This window comes from Thalia democratica, chromosome 1 (genome assembly GCF_965202585.1).
Source record: "Thalia democratica chromosome 1, ktThaDemo2.hap1.1, whole genome shotgun sequence".
NCBI classification, from domain to species: Eukaryota; Metazoa; Chordata; class Thaliacea; order Salpida; family Salpidae; genus Thalia; species Thalia democratica.
Window position 1 is genome coordinate 88,190,276 of NC_139165.1, and position 25,410 is coordinate 88,215,685.

At 25.8% G+C, this 25,410-nt stretch overlaps 2 long non-coding RNA genes across 2 annotated transcripts; both read right to left on the reverse strand.

Moving 5' to 3' along the window:
* Positions 1 to 15,443: 15,443 nt before the first annotated feature.
* Positions 15,444 to 22,152, reverse strand: LOC145829876 (uncharacterized). The gene is made up of 27 exons (XR_014369588.1): positions 22,102 to 22,152; positions 21,884 to 21,935; positions 21,659 to 21,703; positions 21,433 to 21,483; positions 21,208 to 21,273; positions 20,992 to 21,033; positions 20,752 to 20,817; positions 20,489 to 20,574; positions 20,203 to 20,304; positions 19,903 to 20,011; positions 19,640 to 19,705; positions 19,410 to 19,469; positions 19,189 to 19,239; positions 18,952 to 19,010; positions 18,720 to 18,767; positions 18,478 to 18,546; positions 18,211 to 18,291; positions 17,917 to 18,023; positions 17,675 to 17,724; positions 17,417 to 17,469; positions 17,109 to 17,159; positions 16,851 to 16,912; positions 16,611 to 16,666; positions 16,328 to 16,422; positions 16,101 to 16,147; positions 15,863 to 15,923; positions 15,444 to 15,692 (listed from the first exon to the last, which is right to left on the reverse strand). It is a non-coding gene; the product is annotated as an uncharacterized LOC145829876 (long non-coding RNA).
* Positions 22,153 to 22,835: 683 nt separating this feature from the next.
* Positions 22,836 to 24,346, reverse strand: LOC145829883 (uncharacterized). The gene is made up of 5 exons (XR_014369589.1): positions 24,146 to 24,346; positions 23,921 to 23,982; positions 23,545 to 23,582; positions 23,083 to 23,154; positions 22,836 to 22,898 (listed from the first exon to the last, which is right to left on the reverse strand). It is a non-coding gene; the product is annotated as an uncharacterized LOC145829883 (long non-coding RNA).
* Between the last annotated feature and the right edge of the window lie 1,064 nt (positions 24,347 to 25,410).

Genomic DNA, 25,410 nt, shown 5'->3' on the forward strand with positions numbered 1-25,410 from the left:
TCAACTTTTTATTGTTGCGAGTATTGTACGTTTAATCTCAATGAATATAGAGTCATTATTGAACTTTTCCACTAACTGCTTTTATCTCTGTACTATGCCAATTCTTGTTTTCATAATTGGCTTTTATTTACAGTTTTGTAGTAGATGTGCAGTTCTTAATGTAATCATTGGTATGTTTAAAGAACTACAGCAACTATACTAACTGTGTTGGTATTACTTTAGAAGTTTTCCTTTTTTCACTTAACTATCAAGCTAAGTTTTCGTATTATAAATATTATTTCCTTTTGTTGGAATTTTTTATAGCCATTACTGTTTTGTTAGTTTTTGCAAAATGAATAAACTAAGTTCACTAGAACGTCTACTATCATTATATTATGTAAATTCTACTTAAATTTATATTTGGTTAGTTAGTATATTGATTAGTAGTTCATGATGTTGTTCAAAAGTATTTCAATCTTTTTCAAACTCTTATGATTATTCCAAAAAGTGCAACGAATCTCTAAGTAATTAGAACTTCTAAAATCAATGTTTATTAAGATTAATAAACTATTTTAAGTCAATAATTTTATCCATTAATTAATAAGTTACAACATTTTTTATAACATACTTAAAACAAAGCTAGTTGTACACTTAAATTTATCATGTATTGTAAAGCGACAAAAGTTTAATCATTTTAGCTCTTATTTGATTTGATAACAGCCATCACTTATTATAAAACGAATTAAATAGGTTCTTTATAATAATTTTTGTAATTTGTGATTGCAAACAGTAATGAACATGTATTGTATTATGTATCTTTTCTAAGTTTCCAAAATAAACTGCTTCTAATTAATAAATAAAAATAAAATACATAGAAATAGATATTTTGAATAAGTTGCAGATTTCTGCTAAACCTCGACAAGCACTAGCTTAATTAGAACAATTTATAAAATAATTTCAATAATTGCTACACAGTATTATGAAAAAAATGGTAGAAAATGGTCTAAAGCAGGGTTTCCCAAAGTGGGCCAAGTGGCCCCCTAGGGGGCCATGAGCAGTAAAGGAGCCACAGGGGGGGCCATGAGGCCATAACTTGAAACTTACACTAGATATTTTTGAATTGCAGATGAAAAGCAAAAAAACAAAGGGTCTTATGTGTATTTTACGGTAGTTTAGAAACTTACACTAGATATTCTTGAGTTGCAGATGAAGAGAAAAAAAAAAGTCTTATGTGTATTTTACCGTAGTTTATGAGTAACCTATATGTTGAATGGGGCCATTGCTTTTTCAAACTCTTTAAAGGGGGCCATTTGCAAAAAAGTTTGGGAAACCCTGGACTAAAGGTAAAAATAGCAGAATTAACTTTTAAATTAAATCATAACAAATATTTTATTTAAGACAAATTTAAAAGTAATAATACAGAAAAAAAACTATCACTGTAAGTTACGACAATAATCTAGTCGTAGCTTTCCGTTGATTATACAAACATAGCTTTGATAATAGAAATGCTGCTTAAAATGTTTTTATTTTATGAATATAGTTGATTCAACGAAAAAAAAAATGCTCAATTTAAATGGTCTTTGGACCTAGTGCACGAAAAAACATTTCGGTTATTGAGTCGCACACCAAGGATACCTTTTAACGTCTTGTGTCCAGGACCTTGTTTTAATATCAAATATTCTTGTCTTATGATCAATTATTTATTTGTTATATTATCAGTTAAAGTTTAAAACGTCAAACAGTACCTTCAAAAGTGAGCCCACCATTTCACTTTCAGGATTAACATAACTAACACCTTAAAGGGCAGTGCTTAGAGTTTGACCTAATTTAATCATAAAGTAAAAAACACGAACCTTAAAAGAATTACTTACAATACAAAAAAAACTGTACAAATAAAAATACAAGCGTTACTTGATTGAGTTACTTACTGGAAAAATTTTAAAGTATTAACACTTATGGTGAGCAACAACAGTATTAATATTCAACTTAAGTACGACAACAGTTTGCTGCTAGAAGCAGATCTACAATTACAAAATAACATAAGCAGTTTGCGATTAGTAATAGACAAAGCAAAAATGTATTACAAGTAAATGGTAGTAAATAATTAAGTACAAGGCATTTCTTTAGTTTATAAGTTAAAAACAGTTTTTTAGGGGCTTAAGGCTTGTCTTTTAAATATATAAATATACTTTGATACCTAAAATGTATAAATAATATACAATAAAAAATTAAATATCAACAGTAAACCAATTTATTATTACTAAATAAATTAAGGGAGAAATTTATTAATTCTTGTAATTATAATGATACAGACAATTTTTTTTATTAATGAAAACAATGTTAAACTATTTATTATTGTCCTTCCTTACTTTATAACTTTACTTCTTTTTGTTTTTATACATGTTAAAAACTAGAAATAACTGTAATAAATTCAAAAAAATCACTTTTAACTAGTATTAATAATTGTTATGAATCAAATAATGCTAAAAAATATTTTTTTAAATAGGGATATCTACAAAATATCTGACAAAAATACGTTTATAAATGTTGTTCGTTTTCCGAGGAATAAAAAAACAGGTTAGGGTAGTTTATAAGTTTCAAGTGTTTTTATTACCTTAAAGTTTCATTTACGTCTGGGTTTTAATAACTTAATCTTTTTAATAACTATTTAGTATACTAAAAACAGCTTAAACACCGCCAGTATATTTAAGTTTAAAAAAAAAACAAAGTATTTTTTTTTGAACTTATTTAAAATGGTCATGTTTTAAATATGCAGGAAGGGTTTTTTTTTCCACGTAGTTATATTTTTGCAACGGTGTAAACTTTTTTAATTTATTTTTATATAACTTTCACTATTACCCCCAACCCTTAGTCGGTATTTTTTCTTTTTGATTTTTATTTTTTACTTTTTACTATTTAATAAATAAACTTTTTCAACTATTCATAGCCAAATATGCAATTTGTTGTCCAATAAGCACTAAACTTGACTTCAAACCAGTTATAAAACTATTTGTTTCACTGAAGTTAACTCAGTAACAATTAATTTAATCGGCAATTAAAAATTTTATTGATTAGTTATTGGACCTTAAGTTTCATTTTGGTATTCATGAAGCTACTTATTATCAAGGATTGCATTACAAGGTAAAATGTGACATGCGAGCGTGCGAATTTGGCCAAGAAAATAAAACTTTGCCAATTAAACTAGATATGCTGGGTTAAGAAACTATGAGTAAAGAATATTATTCATTTACCATTATTTGTTTAAACTATGTGCTGATCTTTCTCAGTTATTTTATTGAACGACAAAAAATACGGTCAAAATATTTGGTTCTAGGACCTTGTGCACGAAGAACCTTTCGGTTATCGAGTCGTACACCACAGATACTTTTTATCGTCTTGTCCAGGACAAGACGTTAAAATACTTAGGCTAATCATAAAAAAATTATTGTTAACTGTTTTCATTTATAAAAGCTTTTTTTATTTATTTCAAACTATGTTTAAAAATTTACCCTGTTAAGGTAATTTTATAACATGAACTTATTTATATTGTAATAAATTTCTGCAAGTACTTTTGATTACTAAACTATATTCTATAGCTTAAATACTTGAAAGTTAGTTTTTTCATGTTGATTTTATACATGTATAGTAGAGGAATTAAAATAAAATGCATGATTTTTTTCATTTGGATTACTTTTATAAAATACACACTTACTTTACTTTAATAACTGTATTTATTGATCGTAAAAATTAGATAATATTCTTAAGTTTTGGTCTTAATAAAATAAGGTTGGTTTAGGTTTGTTTAACACTAAAAATTATTTTTTAACATTTATTTTGTTAATTCCAACAAAAATGCCTGAAGATACCGGAACAAGTTCTTTCGCTGCTACATTTGAGATTGTTGGCAAATTTATGATGATATCTGTTATTGCATCCGTGTACATGGCTTTAAAATATAAATTATTGTATGCCTCGTTGTTGAAAATTCCTTGTTTTCGACGCAAAAATCCTTACATTCGATACTTCATGACTGCGGTGATTACCTTATTTATGTTGCATCTTTTGATAAATTGGTTCTGCCCGGTGTTTACTAGCAACTTGCAACCCTACGTTTCTCGCAGATGTTATGAGCTACTTATTCAACTTTTTGTCGTTTGGAATATTGTATGTTTCATCATAATGAATTTAGATTTAATATTGAATTTTTCCACTAACTGCTGTTATCTCTGTACTATGTTAGTTCTGATTATCATACTTGTCTTTTATTTATCATTTTGTATTACATGTGCAACACTTGATGTAATTATGAGTAAGCTTCAAGAACTCCAGCAATTTTACTAACTATGTTAGTATTGCTTTACAATTAATTATTTTTGAACGCTACAATCAAACTAAGTTTTTGTATTATTATTATTTCCTTTTATTAGAATTTTTTATAGCCATTACTGTTGTGTTAGTTTTTGCAAAACGAATAAACTAAGTTTAAATGAACGTCTACTATGATTCTATTATGTAAATCCTACTTAAATTTATATTTAGTTAGTTGGTTAGTAGTTCACTAAGTTTTTAAAAAGTATTTCAACCTTTTACAAACTCTTATACGATTATTCTAAAAAGTGCAAAGAATCTCTTGATAGTTAGAACTTCTGAAATAAATTTTTATTGAAAACTAATAATCTAAGTTAGGTTGATAAGTTTCACTATCAGGATTAAACTAAAACCGTAATTAACACCTTATTACCTAATTATTAGTACCTAATTTAATCATAGAGTAAAAAATACAAACCTTAAATGAACTACTTTAAAATTAAAAACTACAAGTGTTACTTAGACCGAGTTACTAATGTGAAAATTTCAAAGCATTAACACTTATGGTGATCAATAGAAACAGTATTATTTTTCAGCTTAAGTACGACAATGATGTATTGCTAGAAGCAGATCTACAATTACAAATATATAATAAGTAATAGATAATATTACTAATACAGCAATAGAACATTAATCATTTTTACTAAATTTTTTATTACTAAGTAACCGAATTGAGAAAACCTAAAAAAAAACTATTAGTTTTTAAAGTTTTAACGATACAGATAATTTTCTATTTTATTAATTAAAACAACGTTCAACTATTTATTATTGTCCTTTTATACTATATAACTTCACTTCTTTTTGTTTTTTATACGTTATAAAACCTAAAAATAACTGTAAATACAAAAATATTTTCAGCTTTAAGAAGTTTTAATAGTTGTTATGAATCACAAAATAATCAAATTATTTTTTAAAATAGGGATATTGAGAACATATCTGACAAAAATACATGTGAATTTTTTTTTTGTTTTCCGAGGGAATAAATACAGGTAAGGGTAATTTATAAGGTTAACTGTTTTTATTATCTTAAAGTTTCATTTACGTCTGTGTTTTTTAATAACTTAATCTTTTTAATACTTTTTTGTATACTAAAAAAAGGTTAAACACAACCATATTTTTAAGTTTTACAAAAAATAACGAAGTAATATTTTTATGTAGCTATTTAATATGGTCAGGTGTCAAATATGTAGGATGGGTTTTTTTTTCCAATTTTTGATATTTTTGCACCGGTTTAAACTTTTTTTTATTTGTTTTACTTTCACTGCTACTCCTAACCCTTTACCGGTATTTTTTCTTCTTGATTTTTATTTTTTACTATTTAATAAATGAACTTCTTCAACTACTCAGACCAAATATACAATTTGTGGTCCAATAAGCAGTGAATTTAAATACAAATTAGTCATAAATGAACTGTTTCAGCTACTAAGAGCCAAATATTCTAATATGTAGTCCAATAAGCACTGAACTTGACTTCAAAAAAGTTGTAAAATTATTTGTTTCAACTAAAGTTACATCAGCACCAATTAATTTTATATTTGATTACAAGTGACTTGCAATTAATAAGTTTGTTGATTTGTGATTAAACGTTTAGTTTCATTTTGATATTCGTGAAACTATGTATTGTAAATTACTCTTGACATTATTGGGTTTGAAACTATGAGTAAAAAAGCTCCTAGGTACAATTGGAGGAATTTTCAAACCTTACTATTACTTTGGGTCTTTTGATGAAAAACTACAACTGCGGTCCGCGAATATTTTCGTCTACCAAGTTCGTCCTGAGATCTACAAGTGCATGTAGACCCCTGTTTTAATTAAAACGAGCTTTCTTTTTAATAAAAATAATCTAAGAAAATATTGAAATTTGTTTTTGTTGTGTTTAACATTAGACTCAGTTTTATATTCACTTATATTTACTTACCATTGTTTGTTTAAACAGTATGCTGATTTTTCTTATTAATGTTATTATAAAAAGAACTTTTACTAATTGGTTTCATTTATAAAAACTTTTTTAATTATTTCAAACTTTGTTCAAAAGTTTACCCTGCTATGGTAATTTTTAGACATTAACTTATTGATAATGTAATCAAATTTTTGTAAGTGTTTTTGATTTCTAAATTAGACTCTTTATCTTAAATAGCTGATTTGTTTGATATAAAAACTTCATCTATTTGTCTTAACCTGGTTATTTGCCTCAATTTCAAAGTATATCAGGTAGTTTTAGTTTAATACAAAACTTACAGTACTGCTTTAATTTATTTTTTTTTTAATTACTTTTCTGAGTATTTATTATAACAGTTAAATTATTAAATATGTACTTTATTTTGATTGTTACCATAGGTTAGCTTGAATAAAAAACTGTCTTAAGAGAAAAGCTAACAAACAATAAATGTATGTTTTGAAACATACTTTTTTATGTTGATTTTGTACACGTATACTAGAGGAATTGAAATTAAATGCATGTATTTTTTTTTTATTTAGATTACTTTTATATAATAAACAGTTACTTTACTTTTATAACTGCATTTATTAGTAATAAGAATTTAATAACATTCTTAACTTTTAGTCTTATTAAAACAGGTTGGTTTAGGTTTATTTAACTCTAATCAGCATTCCTTAAAACAGATGTTTCGAATCAAAGTTGCTGTTAATTCCAACCAAAATGTCTGAAGATATCGGAACAAATTCTTTCGCTGCTACATTTGAGATTGTTGGCAAACTTTTGGGATTTTCTATTGCTGCATCCGTGTACATAGCCCATGAATTGTTTTATTCTCATTCCTTAATGTTGAAAATTCCTTGTTTTCGACGCAAAAATGCTTACCTTCGATGCTTCGTGACTGCGGTGATTACCTTATTTATAATGCACTTTTTGATAAATTGGTTCTGCCCGGTGTTTACTAAAAACTTGCAACCCTACGTTCCTCGCAGCTGTTACGAGCTATTAATTCATCTTTTTATTGTTGCGAGTATTGTATGTTTAATCACAATGAATTTAGAGTCATTATTGAACTTTTCCACTAATTGCTTTTATCTCTGTACTATGCCAATTCTTGTTTTCATACTTGGCTTTTATTTACAGTTTTGTAGTAGATGTGCAATTCTTAATGTAATCATTGGTATGTTTAAAGAACTACAGCAACTATACTAACTGTGCTGGTATTACTTTAGAAGCATTTCGTTTTTCACTTAACTATCAAGCTAAGTTTTTGTATAATAAATATTATTTCCTTTTGTTAGATTTTTTTATAGCCATTACTGTTTTGTTAGTTTTTGCAAAACGAATAAACTAAGTTCACTAGAACGTCTACTATCATTATATTATGTAAATTCTACTTAAATTTATATTTGGTTAGTTAGTCTATTGATTAGTAGTTAACGATATTGTTCAAAAATATTTCAATCTTTTTCAAACTCTTATGATTATTCCAAAAAGTGCAACGAATCTCTTAGTAATTAGAACTTTTAAAATCATTGTTTATTAAGATTAATAAACTATTTTAAGTCAATAAGTTTATCCAAAACTCAAGTTTTTACAACATTTTTTATAACATACTTAAAACAAAGCTAGTTGTACACTTTAATTTATCATGTATTGTAAAGCGACAAAAGTTTAATCATTTTAGCTCTTATTTGATTTGATAAGACCCACCACTTATTATAAAACGAATTAAATAGGTTGTTAATAATAATTTTTGTAATTTGTGATTGCAAATAGTAATGAACATGTATTGTATTATGTATCTTTTCAAAATTTCCAAAATAAATTGCTTCTAATTAATAAATAAAAGTAAAATACATATGAATAGATATTTTGAATAAGGTGCAAATTTCTGCTAAACCTCGACAAGCACTAGCTTAATAAGTACAATTTATAAAATAATTTCAATAATTGCTACACAGTATTATGAAAAATTGGTAGAAAATGGTCTAAATAAAGGTAAAAATAGCAGAATTAGCTTTTAAATTAAATCATAACAAATATTTTACTCAAGACAAATTTAAAAGTAATAATCCAGAAAAAAAAACTATCACTGTAAGATACGACAATAATCTAGTCGTAGCTTTCCGTTGATTATACAAACATAGCTTTGATAATAGAAATACTGCTTAAAATGTTTTTATTTTATGAATATAGTTGATTCAACGAAAAAAAACATGCTCAATTTAAATGGTCTTTGGACCTAGTGCACGAAAAAACCATTCGGTTATTGAGTCGCACACCAAGGATACCTTTTAACGTCTAGTGTCCAGGACCTTGTTTTAATATCAAATATTCTTGTCTTATGATCAATTATTTATTTGTCTTATTATCAGTTTAAGTTTAAAACGTCAAACAGTACCTTCAAAAGTGAGCCCACCATTTCACTTTCAGGATTAAACTAAAACCATAATTAACACCTTTAGGGCAGTGCACAGAGTTTAACCTAATTTTATCATAAAGTAAAAAATACAGTCCTTAAATGAATTACTTACAATACAAAAAAAACTGTACAAATAAAAATACAAGCGTTACTTAATTGAGTTACTTACTGGAAAAATTTTAAAGTATTAACACTTATGGTGAGCAACAACAGTATTAATATTCAACTTAAGTACGACAATAGTTAGCTGCTGAAGCAGATCTACAATTACATATATATAATAAGCATTTTCGATTAGTAATAGACAGAGCAAAAAAGTAAATGGTAGTTAATAATTAGATACAAGTACTTTAAAATTTAATTTTAATTTGAAAATAGTTTTTCAAGGGTTAAAGCTTGTTTTTTTCTGTTGATACCTCAAATGTATTACTAATATACTAATAAAAACTAAATAAACAATAGTAAACCAATTTATTATTACCAAATAACCGAAGTGAAAAATTTATTTTTGAAATTGTAATGATACATGTAACTTTCTTTTTTATTATTTAAAACAACGTTGAACTATTTATTATTGTCCTTTCATACTATATAACTTTTCTTCTTTTTGTTTTTATACATATTAAAAACTAAAAATAACTGTAATAAATACAAAAATATAATTTTTATAAAGTGTTAATAGTAGTTATGAATCAAAAGATGCTTGAAATTATTTTAAAAAACAACAAATAGGGATATTGTGAAATATCTGGCAAAAATACATGTGAAAACATTTTGTTTTCCGAGGGAATAAAAATAGGTAAGGGTTGTTTGTAAGATTCAAATGTTTTTATTACCTCACAGTTTTTATTAACGTCTGGGTTTTTATAACTTTTTTTTTTTGATAGTTTTTGTATAGTAAAAAAAGCTTAAACACCACCATTCTATTTAAACTTAACAAAAAAACAAAGTAATATTTTTTTTGAACCTGTTTAATATGGTCAGGTGTCAATTATGCAGGAAGGGTTTTTTTTGCACTTGTTGATATTTTTGCACCAGTGTAAACTTGTTTTGTTTGTTTATATTTTACTTTCACTGTTACTCCCAACCATTTGTCAGAATTTGTTCTTCTTGATTTTTATTTTTTACTACTTAATAAATGAACTGTTTCAACTACTCAGAGCCGAGTATACAGCTTGTGGTCAAATAATTGATGAATTTAAATACAAATTTGTTATAAATGAACTTTTTCAGCTACTAAGAGCCACATATACAATATGTAGTCCAATAAGCACTTAACTTGACTGCAAACCAGTTATAAAATTATTTGTTTCAACTTAAGTTACATCAGTAACAATTGATTTTAAACTGGATTACAATTGACTTGCAATTAACAAGTTTGTTGATTTGTGATAGGACGTTTAATTTCATTTTGATATTCATGAAACTACTTATCATCAAGGATGCATTGCCAATGCATTACAAGGTAAAATGCGACAAGCGAGCGTGCAAATTTGGCCAAGAAAATAAAATCTTGTAAACTAAACTAGATATTCTGCGGTATAAACTATAAGTAAAAAAGATTTTAGGTACACTTACAAGAAAAATTTAAATTTTATTTTTGTTTTGTGTCTTTATGAAAAAACTACAACTGCGATCCGCGAATATTTTCATCTACGAAGTTCGACCCGAGATCTACATATACCTTTAGACTGTTTTAAACTAAAACAAGCTTTCTTTTTAATTAATAATTTAAGAAAACATTGAAATTATTTTTTAGTTTTTTTAACATTAAACTCATTTTTATATTCATTTACCATTATTCGTTTATACTATATGCTGGTCTTTTTTAGTGATGTTAATATAAAAAGAATTTTTACCAATTGGTGTTATTTATAAAAGTTTTTTTATTAAATTAAAACTTTGTTCAAAAATTGACTCTTTTATGATACTTTTTTAACATGAACTTATTGAAAATGTTATCAAATTAGTGCAAGTGTTTTTGACTACTAAATTAGATTCTTTATTTTAAATAGCTGATTTGTTTGATATAAGCACTTCATCTATTTGTCTTAACCTGGTTATTTGCTTCAATTTCAAAGTATGTCAGGTAGTTTTAGTTCAATACAAAACTTACAGTACTGCTTTAATTAAGTTAGAAAAAATTATTTTTCTGAGTATTTATTATAACAGTTAAATTATTAAGTACATCATTTTGATTGTTACTATAGTTTAACTTGAATAAAAAATTGTCTTAAAAGTTGAGCTAATATACAATAAATGTGTGTTTTAAATTTACTTTTTTATGTTGATTTTGTACAGCTATACTTGAGGAATTGAAATTAAATGCGTGTATTTTTTTAATTTGGATTACTTTTATAAAATACACAGTTACTTTACTTTTATGACTGCATTTATTAGTAATAAGAATTAAATTAAATTCTTAACTTTAATCTTATCAAAATAGTTTGGTTAAGGTTTATTTATCTCTAATCAGCATTCCTTAAAACAGATATTTTGAATCAAAGTTGCTGTTAATTCCAACCAAAATGCCTGAAGATATCGGAACAAACTCACTCGCTGCTACATTTGATATTGTTAGCACAATTTTGAAAATATATATTATTGGATCCGTGTACATGGCTTTAAAATATAATTTAGTGTATGCCTCGTTGTTGAAATTTCCTTGTTTTCGACGCAAAAATGCTTACATTCGATGCTTCATGACTGCAGTGATTAACATGTTAATAATGCATCTTTTTATAAATTGGTTCTGCCCGGTGTTTACTAGCAACTTGCAACCCTACGTTCCTCGCAGCTGTTACGAGCTATTTATTCATCTTTTTGTCGTTGCGAGTGCTATATCTTTCATCAAGACGATTTTTGCATCGACATTGAATTTTTCCATCAATCGCTGTTATCGCTGTACTATGACAGTTCTGTTTATCATACTTGGATTTTATTCACAGTTTTGTAGTTCGTGTGCGATTCTTAATGTAATTATGGGTACGCTTAAAGAACTAAAGCAACTTTAATAACTATGTTGGTACTGCATTTTTTTTCACGTTTCTATCAAGCTTAGTTTTCGTATTACAAATGTTATTCCTTTTTTTTATAACTTTTTACAGCCATTACTGTTTTTTAGTATTTGCAAATGAATAAACTTTGTTAAATTTACGTATGTTTTTGTTGCTTACAAGTAAATAAATTAGTTTACTATTTGAATTCATCTAAAATTTATTTTTGGTTAGTTATTAGTTTACTAAATTTAGTTATTTAGATCTTTTATAATTGATAGTTCGTATATGATTGTTCCACTTCTGGAATAAATGTATTTTGAAGACTAATAAGCTTATCCAAAACTCTTAAGTTTACAGCATATTTTATAACTACATTAAATTATCTGAAGAAAAAGTGAGTTTTATTTTAATTTATCATTAATTGTAAAGCAACAAAAGTTTTATCGATTTAGCTTATGACTAAATCATAACATTCAACACTTATTGTAAAACAAGTCCTCTTAATGCTTGTGTAAGCGTTAAAATAATGAAACATATTGTATTTTGTGTAATTGATCTTAAAAATATCTAATAAGCAAGAATAAAATACATACGAATATACATTTAGAATAAGTTGAAAATGATCGATAAATTTTGTCAATGATAATGTCATTGAATAATAAATTTTGTCAATGCTTAATTAGTACAACTTATATATTAGTTTAAATTATTGCTGAAACGAGTTAAGAAAAAAAGTTGAGAAATATTTTAAATGCAAGAAATATAAACAAACCCAAGCTTTTAAATAAAACCATAACAAATATTTACTTATAATAAATTTAAAAGTAATTTTACAGAAAAAAAACTGCAACTGCAAATCACATCCACAAATCTATTAGCTTTCCTTGAGTTATAAAACCTTAGCTATAATAATTCAAATGTTTAACAATTTATAATAAAAAAACGTTTTTTTTAACTACTACTCAAAGTTAAGAACGCCAAACAGTTTAGCTGTACCTTTAAAATATGCATATTTTAATTTTACGATCCAATTAAGAACATGACTAATACGTTTAAGGACAAAGAAAAGATCTAATTTTTTCTAGCATAAGTTTAAACCCAAGATGATATACCTACAAGCTTTATTTTGACTTAATAACTTACTGGCTAATTTTAAAGTACAGTAACCTCTCGCTTATTTACGCACATTGTGTCCACAGAAAAAGTGCGTAAAGATATGAGAGATCGTAAAGAAACGAGAGGTACCAAATATACTCACTAAAATGGCTGTTTTTTAATATTGCTTCTAGTTATAAGCAGACTGGGCACTTTCCAACTTTTAACAATTTGTTTACTTTATTTATAAATATGAAAAAAAGAGATAAAACTATACATATATTAAAAAAAAGATTTGAATTTCTATAAAATAATAATACGAGTAGAAATAATTTTACTATTTTAATAATAAGTAGAAATTATCTTTATCTTTATTTATATGTGACATTTATATTCTATTCTACTTAGCAAATTCAATTTATAATTAAGCATTTCTTTACAATTATAAAATGTTGTTTATTAATATATAATGCAAGACTGCTGTATTATTTCTTTGTGTTTTAAATTCCCATTATTTCATTATACTTTCATTATTAAAAACAGTCATGTTTATTTCAGAATTTCGATTTAATCTCTTATTGTTTACAAAATTTCTGGTATACTGAGGTATAACTAAATGTTTATCAATTAGTCAAGGGACGTAAATTTACAAAGTCTAAAGATATAGAGAGGTGTGTTAGCGTTCAAAAACATATTTTAATTTAAAAATATACATTAAACCTAATTTGTGCAATATAAAAAAAAAAAAAATTATTTTCTGAATTTTATAGAATTCAGAAATGCGTAACTAAACGAGAGTGCGTAAAGATCCGAGAGGTTACTGTACTTAAACTTATGAGCAATAACACAGTATTAATATTTGGATAAGTTTATTTTAGTACAACGATTTACGACAATTACAAATAAAGTATCAGGACTTTTGATTATTAATAAGTAAGGCAAAAAGTATTATTGGTATGGTGGAAGTTTATACTTAATTGAAAAGTTCGTTTTAGTTTAAACTATTTTTTGAAAATAGTTTATTTGAGGTTTACTGCATCTAATTTCAAAAATACAAAAATATACTTTTAAATGTACAATTGATATACAAATAAATGTTTATAATCAGTAGTAAACCAAGTTATTATTACAAACTAATCGGAAGCAAGAAGTTTCTCAATTCTTGAAATTGTAACGATGGGGATAATTTTCTTTTTTATAACCAAGTTGAACAACTTGTTTTTTAATGTCCTTTCTTACAATTTTTTATTTCTATACTTATTTAAAACTAAAAATAATCGTAGTAAACTTAATATTTTTTAACACGTATTAATAGTTCTATTTACTTGAAAGATCCTTAAAATTAACTGAAAAAAAAGGCATAGGAAACATTCAGAACACATCTGATATAAATATAATAACTTTTTGTTTTCTGAACGGAAGTGAAAACATAAAATTGTCGTTTATAGGTATAGTAATATATTACTTGAAGTTTTACATGTCTAGGTTGTGGTAACTAAATATTTTATATAAGTTTTTGTGTTGTAAAAACAGCTTAAGACCAGCATATTCAATTTAAACCAATGGATTTTTGGTGTAGCTATTTGGAATGAGTATACAAACTGGTGTTAAAGTTCAAACTATAAATTACAAGTGAAAAACTTGTCTCAAAGATAGTACTCTATATGTGTATACTCATTCCAAATTTTACTCTTTGGATTATCAACTGCCGAGATAAGTATCAATCAACCTATTGTATCACTACATCAGCTTTTTCAACCTCTTAGATCGTTAGAAACGCAACGTCTTAACCATGGGTTCTTATTTTAAAAATATTTGCTTTTAATGTCATAAAACTGCTTCTTTTTTATTTAAATAACCTAGGCAGGCTTATTGAACAAGATTAGTTAAGGATTGAAGCATTTCAATCCCCATAAAATTACAATCTTACATGTTCTTATTAAAAGTAATACTCAAGTTAACTAGAAAAGTAAACATTGCTAACAAATTAAATGCTTAATTTAAGTTTATTATCACTAAAACATGGACATGAGTTTTATTTAAAATGGTTTAATATTTTGGTAGAAGTTATCAAAACAAACTTGTTACGTCAAACTGCAAAGATGTTGTTAGTGCCTATATCTTTATCGCGATTATAAATGTAAAACATAGATTTAAAAATGTATAAATAGTGTTCAGCTCAGTTATGGCAACCGTGCTTATATAACACTTATTTATAAACAGCAAGACTCTTCAAAAACAATATAGTAGCTAAAGTAACATATAAACTAAGAAGGTATAGACACTTAATTATTTTATTCTGTTTTTAGGGTTCGACCAGCGTCAGGCTTATAAATCAACTTAATAACAAGTTTTAGCTGCAATCAAAATTTAGATTTAGTACTGGGCATTTATACTGTAGATCTTTATAACTGACAATTAAACCCTTAAGTAAATTCTCATGAAAATATCACGCAACATATTTTTCAATTCCCTATCCAAACATCTCTACATTTAACTGATTGTCCGACCACTAGTAAGTAATATACAAACGAATAAGAAATGTAAAAAGATTTATTGAGGCGAAAGAAGCACAATAAATATTTAAATAAAAGATCAGATGCCTCCTCAGCATCGCAGTTACTTGCGGGTCACCTTCCTGGCGCTGCATGATCTACAAAATAACTGTGGTGAGTATTTTGAACTTAAAATATATTTATTAGAAAAATCATCTGATACAATCATAATGGAAACTTTCAACAAAATGTTATTCTGAACCCAGTGCATCCATAATAGTAATCATTTGTAATTTGTTTTATGCTTATAATTAAAGTAATGATTATTTTTACCTTGCATAAGAACCAATTTGTAGAAGCAGTGCCACGCAAGGTAGAAACTGATTGGATGATATCTAAACAAATAAAAATTATTGAAAACAAATGTTTGGGCAATATTTTAGTTACACAATGATGAATTATTTACTCATAGACTCTAGTCACCATCATAAATGATCAGTTTAGCTTGATAAGGTATAATCATCGCAAATAAACAATAAGTAAAATATACAACATTAGTATTTACCTGGACAGTATATAGAAACATTGTAGGCAACTTGAGAGCAGATGTTTCTTCGCTTCATTTACTGTTATTAAATTATAGTTATTTGATTGGTAAAAGTAGGTAAATTCTTTAAAATTACAATTATTTATAATAATCAGTTCTCCAAGGTAATTTTCATTTAGTATGTTCAAAAACCCGAAGAGGTTTTCATCAGATAGATTAACTAATCAAAAAAAAAAGAATTATATATATATCAAACCTTATGAAAAGCAGGCCTGCAGAAATTCCTCGCAATTGCAACTAAATCTGAAACAATATAAATTTATTATTTTTCAAAAATATTTAAAAAACAAAAAAAAATTTTAATTAATTATTAGCTCAGGATGAAGACTAAGTTTATCATCATTGATTTTATTGACGGGGAAAAAATTGACATCATAGCTTTGGTAAATTATATTTAATAAACAATTAACTTCTTAAACTCACTGTTAAGGGTTAGAAGTTTGGGTTACATGATAAAAACAGGACTTTATTTTGAAGAGTAGGTCAACATTCCATTCTAGAACAATAACTATCTTCGCCTGTTATTAATAATTGCTGTTCAATTCAGTTCGTCAGAAGAGTTTAGTTAGATGTACTTTATTATTTAATCTCAGAGAGTAAGCCGCAATTTTTAATCATTAGCAAAACTTTATACGGTAATTCCTGTTATCATCATTGAATAAAAATGAAAGTAGAATTCAAGTTTGATTAAAATAAATCAACTAACATTATAATTCATGAATCTGTGTTCTGTTCGGATGTACGTAAGAGTTGAACAGGAAACTGTAAGGAAATAATTGTTAGTAACACACCATATTAACAGATTGAATATTATTTTACTTTCGTTAGCTATCAGATAGGGGCGAAATCTAGTAATCATTTGTTAGTAATAAAGACTAATCCAATCAGCATTTAGTTTAATTAGTGAAATAATATTGTACTTGAATATATCAAATAAATTAATTACCTATCCATCTCGCTTCATTGTTACTCATAAAAACTTCATTTGTTAATCCAAGGCGTATTTTCCTAAAAGGATGTTACTAAGGTTATTTATAATTTAACTCAATTAAACTTCAAAACTATAATTAATTTATAACCTCAGAAAAAATCTTATCATCATATTTTAATAAGATAGAACAATGTATAAAAATAGATCATCACAGGTTATTCAAGTTATCAAACTGTTTAATTATGTTTAAAGTTTATATAATTAGATATTTACCTATAATGTACTGTTTATATTTTTGCTGTTGGACATCACCTTTTCTTTTTCCTAAAAATAAATACCATTTCAGTAAACATAAATGATATGTTTCATTTACTCATTACTCCATAACAATATCAAATATTAAATTTTAGTAAACTTCAGAAAAAGCCTCTTGTCAAATCATCATATTGATATATAGATAGAACAATGATATCAGACATAAGATCATCATAAGTTTACTATTAGCATGCATTTAAACCAACTACCAACTTATTCCAGTTTTTCAATGGACAAAATAAATAATTTTAATATTAATAGTTCACCTTTCTGGCTGATTTCAACGTGATCCATTCACCTCCTATTCTTTTTGTAATTCCTAAAATTATTAACTTTTAGAACAACAATATACAATTGTTTACATAACTTAATTTTAGTATTATTAAAACCTCAGAAAGAAAATTTATCATCATCTTTATCAAAAATAGAACAATGTATTTAGATCATCACAGGTTTATTATGTTAAGTTTCAAAGATTATTTATTTATTTTTATGTTTATTTTAAAATTAACACAGTAACCCACCTTTCCATATCTAACTCAACATGATCCATTCAAAATTCTTTTCGTTTTTTCTGTTAAAGTTATTAGTTTAATTTCAAGTCTTATAATAAAACTAGTCATTTTAAATAATGAGTATAATCTCAGAGAGTAAGCCGCAATTTTTAATCATTAGTAAAACTTTATACGGTAATTCCTGTTATCATCATTGAATAGTTAAAACAATAGTAGAATATAGGTTTAATTAATTATTAATTTTTACCAACCATGTAAGTTGTCTCAGTCAACTGCAGTAGATTATTTGTGACTGTTGAGAGTTAATTTGGTACACAAAACTGTTGCCACTTACTTCAAACTTCTTTAGACAACCAATCTACAAAATATGGAACAAATAAAACCATTGGAAAAAAAATTTACATTGTAGAACTACTTATTTATACAATCATAATGGAAATTTTCAACAATATTTTTATTCTGAACCCAGTGCATCCATAGTAGTAATCATTAGTAAATTTTGTTTTAATTTGTTACTATTTATTAAATTTATGTTACAAATTAACCTCTCTGAAGTAATTGCAAGTTTAAAATATCACATCCGTTACTTTGTATTTGTTGCACTTGATGAAAATGTAGCTGGACATCTAAATATTGTAAATAACTAGTTTATTAAGTAAATCAAAGGTTTTCAAATATTTTATAGATTACTTCAACCATCAGATGGTGATACATATGTTCACATGTAAATATTCAAACAATATTTTCTGTGGATAAGTATTACATCATCACATGGTTTTAATTTAAAATTTAGATTTAAACAAACTACAAACCAAGTATGTTGGTGGCTGCAGTTTTGTGGCTTAAGAGCGAATTGGTGGATTCTGAAGTCAAATTGTGACCTGAAACAAAATATTAGTTAAACAACCTAAATTGGAGATTTTTTTAGGTTATTATTGAATATTAGCTCAGGATGAAGACTAAGTTTTTCATCATTGGTTTTATTGACGGGGAAAAAATTGACATCATTGCTAGGAAGATTTGTTTATAGGTATTTTTATATAATTTAACCAACCTTAAGCTCAATAGAGGCCTGTTGTATTCATATTCTTCAGGTTAAATTCTGTAAAAAGTTTATAATTAAACTTTCTGAGGTAGTTAGAACTATATTTATTTAATTTTAAATACTTTATCAGTAGTAGAAGAAAATCAACAAAATTTTTCTGATCTGTTGAGCTTTATGTGATCATCACAAAAATATTCAGCCATTTAAAACAAACTAATAATCTAAACATCAAACAAGTTACTTTTATCTGCAAACTGGCAAAACTGTTCTTTTTCTTTTAGACATCATATTTGTTGCTTTCTATAAAAAATGTTTTATGAATTCATATGTATTGTGTTTCAATACTACTTATTTCAGGTATAAACCAATTAACTTGATCATCATAAGTTAAAAAACTTCAAACACGGCCAAGTATGTCAACATGAATTGCTTTATTTCAGAATTAATATTGTTTTATAAACTACAATTAAACACTTACCATGAACACAAACAACAACTTGGAAGAAGACTTCATCTCTCAGCTTCAAACCTATTTGTAAACGATTTTTTTTAAATAATGAAAATGTATTACTTTTAATTCAATTTACTTATTTTTATCAGTTCTCCAAGGTTAATTTTCATTTAATACAATCAAACACAGCGAAGAATTTTCATCATTTAAATTACTTATCTAGTTTTAATATATCAAACTAAATAAACCTGACAGTTTCCATGGATTGATTTGAAATTTGAGCTGGTAATACTGTAGTGAAGGAATCCCTGTAAAATATTTGGTTTACTAAAATAATTGTAATTATTGTCTGTATTGTTTAATTACTTAACATTTGAATCAGAAACACTTTTCTGTCATTACTTCTCAGTACAGGTCTGTGTGTAATCATCATTTTTAAATTAATATACAATTCTAATGAATAATAAAAATAACTAACTGGTTATTGTCTGGTTCGTGATACTGATCTAGTTTTGAAGAATTTCACAACGACTCAGATGCGCATCTAATACAATTTTTAACAATTTATAACAAATTATTTCCTACAACTATGCATACTACAAATAGACATTAATATTAATTTTTTAATCTCAGAGAGTAAGCCGCAATTTTTAATCATTAGTAAAACTTTATACGGTAATTCCTGTTTTCATCATAGATTGGTTTATTATTTAAAGAAAAAAATATTTTTAAGAAACTAACTTTTTTATCACCAGTTTGTAACATGTGAAATTCCACAGGTGGATTTAAGTGACTTTAAACGTGGATGGCAGAAGTTATTACTCTTAATATTCACGATCAGAAGGCAAACCTTAAAATTGATTAGGGTAAGTATACAAATAACAACTAAAATATAGCTAGGAACTATATATTATGTTATTATCATAATGGAAATTTTCAACAAAATTTTAATTCTGAACCCAGTGCATCCATAATAGTAATCATTAGTAACATAATTAGTAGTTTAAAAATCTTAATAAATAAAAGTCAATTCTTACTGACCATGAGCTTTTTATTGTTAATTCACTGGTTGATACATCTTTGGTGCACACATCAACGAATATCTGCTTTATTTGTCCATGAAGTGGCAATAAGCATCAATATCTGTTTTAAATGTGATTAACATTATTAACAAGTCAAATGTACTTTAATATTTAAATATATTATGTTTGTTACTTGTTTGCTCATAGACTCTAGTCACCATCATAAATGATCAGTTTAGCTTGATTATGTATAATCATCACAAACACATAACAAAAAAATAAAAAATTATGTAATTTAAAACTACCTGTAACACATAGGCTGAACGACTTATTTGTGTAGTGGTTTGCGTTGTATAAGTAGTGGACTTGATCAAATTCACCCACTGGACATCTAGAAAGAGTTCAATTTAATTTAAGTTGTGCAAAAACAATTAATTTTTTTATTCAATTTGTATTAACCATCAGATGGTGATACATATGTTCACATGTTAATATTCAAACGATAGTTGATAAGTATTATATCATCATATGGCTTACTTAAATTATCTTGTAACAAACTATAACTAACCAAATTGTCTGTTGTTTGATGGAAGTGAAGTGAAACCATTGTCGCCTTTTGCACATTAAACAGGACCTAAAAACAAACTATGTTCTTGTTTTTTACTTCTAACCCAAAAAATTATTTCAAAAACTAGTTTTAGCTCAGGAAGAAGACAAAGTTTTTCATCATTAATTTTATTGACGGGGAAAAAATTGACATCATTGCAAAAAATCATTTAGTTTTTTTTTTTTATGAATCCCAACCAACCTCAAACTCAGAAGTCTTCAAACGTGCAAGTCCACGAATATTCTGTAAAATTTTTAACATATTTATATTTTAGTCAACAGAAAAACCATTAAATTACTTATAATTATTTTATCAGTAGTAGAAGAAAATCAACAAAATTTTTCTGATCTGTTGAGCTTTATGTGATCATCACAGAAAATATATTGCTTAAAAGCAACAAAATATACAATTATTTACCTTAACCTATTCTCTGATATATGATGAAATATCTGTTCTGCTGTTGGAAATCACATGCTTTGTCTCCTAAAAATATATTTATTTTTAGTATATGGATTGATTTGATTCAATTATAGTTAGCTTTTGGCTTTAAAAGTGTCAAACTTCAAACACAGCCAAGTATATGTCAACATGAACACTTTTATTTTTTAATATGGCATGTTATAATTTAGAACAAGCACTAACCACAATCAACAATTTGGTAAACAAAACTTCTTTCCCACCTTGTTACTCAACCTGTTTATGTTTTGACATGACAAAAATGTTACTTTTTCATGATTTAGTTCAATGACTTATTTTTATCAGTTCTCCAAGGTTAATTTTCATTTAGCATTAATCAAACACAGCGAAGAATTTTCATCATTTATAAAAAAAACTTATATATATAATATTTATTAAAAAATTTACTAACCTTGAGAGAATATGGCTCTGATGGTAGAATATGGAATTAGTGACTCTGAAAAAATTATTAATTTAGTATTTAAAACTAATTAAAACAATAAAATTACTTAAAATATTAGTTTCAGGGATCTCAACTAAAATCAGCATTATTTACTAAGTGGCCTGGACACAAATTTTCATCATTAACTACAAAACATTTAACTGAAAATTTAATTTGAATAAAACTTTTACTTACCTACAAACCATTGAAGCTTTGGTTTACAGCTGAACAATAGAGTGAAACATGTCTGTAAAAAATATATATATAGAATTTTTTTTAAATACTGCTTGTGTTTAACAAAAGATTTTTTATTAAATCAGAAACACTTTTCTTTCATTATTACTCAGTACAGGTCTGTGTGTAATCATCATTTTTAGATACTCAATGTTAAATTTGTCAATCAATCAACTTACTTTTTTTTTGTGCTGTGTAGTTACAACATAGTTGTAAAAAAATAGAAGAACTGGAAGACAGCTTCACACTGCAGAAAATAATTTTTTAAAGTTAAAGTACATAAATATAATATTTAAATTATTTTACAATTTATATTAACCATCAGATGGTGATACATATGTTCACATGTTAATATTCAAACAATATTTTCTGTGGATAAGTATTATATCATCATATGGCTTATTTTTCGAAAAGAATGAAAATTACAAATTATAACATAAAAAAAATAACAACCTTTTGTAGCTTCACTAAGGTGTATTTGATGGAAATAATGTACACAGCTTCAAAGTAATACCTATTAAAAAAAATTACTTTTAGTTGAAATAATTAACTCCTTAATTAAGAATTATAAATTAGATTTAAAATCATAATGGAAATTTTCAACAAAAATTTTATTCTGAACCCAGTGCATCCATGATGGTAATCATTTGTAACTGAGATTATCATTATATAATTTAATGGAAATCTAACCTTTTAGATATTCTAGTCATATATTCCACTCCAACAGACATATTCTGGCATTTTGTTAACTGAAAAAATCACATCTATTATTTATTGTAAAATATAACTATAACAAAATATTGGTTTTATTTGCTCAGGATGAAGACAAGTTTTTCATCATTGATTATATTGACGGGGAAAAAATTAACATCATTGCACAAAATTTTAAAAAGAAAGAGTCTAAGAAACTGCATACCTGAATAAGGTGAAATCAGCACATGGTTGACTTTGAAGAAGAAGCAAGTAGCTCAGACATCTGTTTCAATTTAAATTTCATTAATTTTTTACTTTATGAAAAATATTTAACTGCATAAAATTATTAATTTTTTTGCTCATAGACTCTAGTCACCATCATAAATGATCAGTTTAGCTTGATAAGTTATAATCATCACAAAGGCATTATAATATGCATTACTTGTAATAACTAAAAATCTAATAACCTGAAATATTTACTGAACCAAGCAACATTGTCATAGCAGTGGACTTTTGACAAGATACAGTATGATGATGACCTGTATATAATTAAATAAATTTAATTATTTTGTAATAAAATCAAATTTAGACACATTTTATACTTAAACCATCAGATGGTGATACATATGTTCACATGTTAATATTCAAACTATATTTTCTGTGGATAAGTATTATATCATCATAAGGCTTTCATATTAGTATATATAGTTTATAGTATCAATAGCTTTCATAGTAATTATATAAATATAAAAAGTTTAAATGTTTTAACTTAAATTTAATAATAATAATAATAGCTCAAATGGTGGGTATAAGGGTTGATCTTAGAGGCTTTTTAATTTTATCAATTAATTATTAAATTTATCAATTAAATACATTTAACTCCATTAGAAATCAAAATGAACTTCTACTTATATAATGCATTTACTAACCTTAAAAAATGAAGCTGATGATCACTCCACAGCTGTTCCTGTTTTATTATACACTTTAAAAACTGATAAAAACTAATACAAGTTTGTTTGAATTTTGTTAAGTTCTCAGATCTCATAATCTTTGAATCATTGAGTTACCAGTCAAATTCACGTGAAATATTATGATATTAAATCTTAAAATATATTTATACTAAGGAAAAAATTTAACTATCAATAAAAATTTTTGTAAATTATTTTTAACTTAAATGTTATCAAAATATGTCACATAAAAATGGTGGCGTTTAACTCTCACTAGGCAATGTTTTAATCATTGAACTTATAAACATTTAAATTAAAAACTAGTAAAATCAAATGCTACAACATGTAAGAGACTAACTTTTTAAGGATACATCATGGGATTATGTACTGAAGAACTTTAATGGAAACTGAAGCTCAGCTCTGTAAAAAGTATTATTTGAGAATAGCTCAGGTGGTAGGTATAGCGGTTGATCATAGAGGCTTTTCAACTTAATCAAATAATTATCTAACTTATTAATTTAAATACATTTAACTACATTACAAATCAAAATGAACTTCTACTTTAGGTAATAAATTTACTAACCTTAAAAAATGAAGCTGATGATCACTCCACAGCCGTTCCTGTTTTATTATTCACTTTAAAGCTGGTAAAAACTAATAAAAGTTTGTTTGAATTTTGTTAAGTTCTCAGATCTCATAATCTTTGGCTCATTGAGTTACCAGTCAAATTCACATGAAATATTGTGATAGAAATTATTTTAAATCTTATAATCAATTTTTATTTTAAAAACATGTTAATCTAATAAAATTTCTTTAAAAATATTTAAAATTTAAATAAATCTTATCAAAATCAAATATCAAAATATGTCACATAAAAATGCTGGCTTGATCACTAGGCAATGTTTTAATCATTAAACTTGCAAATATTTAAATTAAAGAGATGTAAAATCAAATGTTACAACTGAAAAGAGACAAACTTTCAAGAATACATCATGAGATTATGAACTGAAGAACTTTAATGGAAACTGAAGCTCAGCTCTGTAAAAAGTATTATTTGATAAATTTGAGTAATTTATAAACTTAAAATAATTCATATTTAAATTTGAATCAGGTTGTCATATAAATAACATCATGTAATATTAAGACATATGCTTGTCAAAATTCATCATTACAAACTTCACCATAAATTAATACTTACTCAGAAATTACTTACTTTTGATTTTTTCTGCTTCTTTATTGAAGCAGTCATTATAAAAACACACATCAAGAAATAATTGACTCAGCTTCTTAGACACCTGTTTGTTTTAAATATTTTAAATCATTTTATTTCAATGTTGTTGTATGGATATAATGAAATAAAAATCTAAACTATCAGATAGGGGCGAAATCCAGTAATCATTTGTTGGTAATAAAGACTAATCCAATCAGCATTTAGTTTAATTATTAAATTAATTTAGTTAAGAAAACAATTTACCTTTTGAATATCTGTTTGGCATCTTCTGTTTCTGTTTTTGAAAAAAAAAACATCTTCAACACTTTTTCTAGCATTTTTTGCACCTGTTGTGTTTAAATTTAAGTTGAATTATGTGAAAACTAAGTGGCTCAGTGTGAATTTAATAAGTTATTTTTTTTTTTAAGTTTTTCTTTTATTTATTTAGTATATCAAAATTTTGTTTCTATGGTCACATTTTTTGATAATTTTTTTCTTTGAATTGTAAGAAAACTTTTTGAACCTAATACTTTAAAATTTCAAAGAGGTATTTTTCATTTAGTATTATAAATGCAAGAAAAAAGGTGAAGAATTCTTTAGTGTACACTCATATCAAAAACTTTTTAACAGAATTTGTT